At 46.3% G+C, this 2,022-nt stretch overlaps 1 pseudogene; it reads left to right on the forward strand.

Annotated features, from left to right (window-relative positions):
- Window positions 1-616: 616 nt before the first annotated feature.
- LOC132016320 (natural cytotoxicity triggering receptor 3 ligand 1-like) overlaps window positions 617-2,022 on the forward strand; it is a 4,110-nt pseudogene continuing 2,704 nt past the window's right edge.

A 2,022-nucleotide genomic window follows, 5' to 3' on the forward strand; every position in this document is an offset into this window, starting at 1 on the left:
CCTGAAGAAGCTGTGATGACTCACATCACCCCTTTGTTTATTAACAGGGAAATTTTTAAATTATAAAAAAATCAAGTAGGGGATGCCTGGGTGGCTCAGTTGGTTAAGCAGCTGCCTTCGGCTCAGGTCATGATCCCAGCGTCCTGGGATGGAGTCCCACATGGGGCTCCTTGCTCGGCAGGGAGCCTGCTTCTCCCTCTGCCTCTGCCTGCCATTCTGTCTGCCTGTGCTCACTCTCTCTCCCTCTCTCTCTGACAAATAAATAAATAAAATATTTTTTAAAAAATCAAGTAGGATCTTTGGCCATCTGTTTTGGTCTTAAGGATCCCACAATTAGTTGGGCAGCACGAAAGAACTGTGCGGGTCAGATCCTTGTAACAAATGCACCATTGCTGGCTACGGCGGCCACAGCCGTGCCTGTTACACCGGGACCCAGTCACCCACACTGAACCCAGAAAGCCTGTTACTACTGCAGCATCTCCCTGCCAATTGCATCTCCCCTCAGGTGTCGGTGCCTATACACAAGACTCCTTCCAACCATTCCAACACTCTCTCCCTTGCCTTCCTGTGCTCCTTGGAAAGTAAATGACCAAGTCACATGATCTCTGTTACAGCCATGCATGGTATGTGACATAGTTCTGGGCATCGAGCAGAGATAAGTCCCTGGGGTGGGCTTTTTTCCTGAAATGAGAGCACAGCATCTGGAGATGCAGCAACCGTCTTGCAAACATGAGGGTAGAAACCAAAGGAGACTGATCACAGAGCAAGAAGACGGAGCCGGTTTCCCTGACGGCATCACTGAGGTACACACCAGCCCTGGGTGGCCTACACCTAGATTTTTTTTTTTATGCAGAAGATAGATAAATCTCTTCTTTACTTCTCTGATTAGGGTTCCTGTTCCTGCCAAGATCAATCCTAACAAATACACCAATGTATTTCTTATGGACTTTTTTTTTTTAGATTTTATTTATTTGACAGAGGGAACATAAGCAAGGGGAGTGGGAGAGGGAGAAGCAGGCTCCCTGGAGCCTGATGCAGGGCTCAATCCCAGGACCCCAAGATCACGACCCAAGCCAAAGGCAGATGCTCAACCCTTGAGCCATCCAGGAGCCCCTCTTAAGGACTTCTTGAAGGGAGTATGTTGGGACCCCCCGACTATCTCGGGCGACATGGGTGGTGATAAGTTCGTGAGTTATATACATATGATTCGTTCGCTCAGCATGCTGGGGGGAGCTCAACATAAGGAAGACAGAGTGAATCTGAGGCAGACTCCCTGCTGAGTCCCGATGCGGGGCTCCATCTCACGCCCCTGCGCTCATAACCTGAGCCAAAAGCAACAGCTGGACGCTTAACCAACTGCACCACCCAGGTGCTACTCAAGTGCCTTTTAAAACATCTGTTTTGCCAGATCCCTGATTCTGGGCTAGCAAGTCCAACTTCCTCTGCCCACTTATGTTATACAATTAATTTCAGGATAATTATCCAGCAGACTTGATCTAAAATCTTAGCAGAGGGAACTGCTGTTGCTCTCTTGGACTTGGAAAAAAGAGGAAGGCAAGAAAATGAATGGGTGCGGCATCTTAGTCTTAGTCTTGTGCAACTAAGGGAAACCCCAATGCCATTTAAGAATCCCCACATGCAGTAGGGTCCTAAATTGGGGCAGCTGTGGGCATCCCAAAAGACTCTGCCCTAGGGTGTCTTCTAGAGAACTGCACACAATTTAAATTGGGCAATTTAAAGAGAAAGAAATTAACATTGTACTGCAATGAAACTTGAACCTCAGTATCAACTAACAGACCAAGAAGTCTGGTTTAAGAATGGGTCCTTATACAGGAATTCAGTAAAGTGTCAGGATATAAAATCAATGCACAGAAATCAGTTGCATTTCTCTACACCAACAGCAAGACAGAAGAAAGAGATATTAAGGAGTCAATCCCATTTACAATTGCACCCAAAACCATAAGATACCTAGGAATAAACCTAACCAAAGAGACACAGAATCTATACTCAGAAAACTATAAA

This window comes from Mustela nigripes, chromosome 4, assembly GCF_022355385.1.
Source record: "Mustela nigripes isolate SB6536 chromosome 4, MUSNIG.SB6536, whole genome shotgun sequence".
Classification (NCBI taxonomy): Eukaryota; Metazoa; Chordata; class Mammalia; order Carnivora; family Mustelidae; genus Mustela; species Mustela nigripes.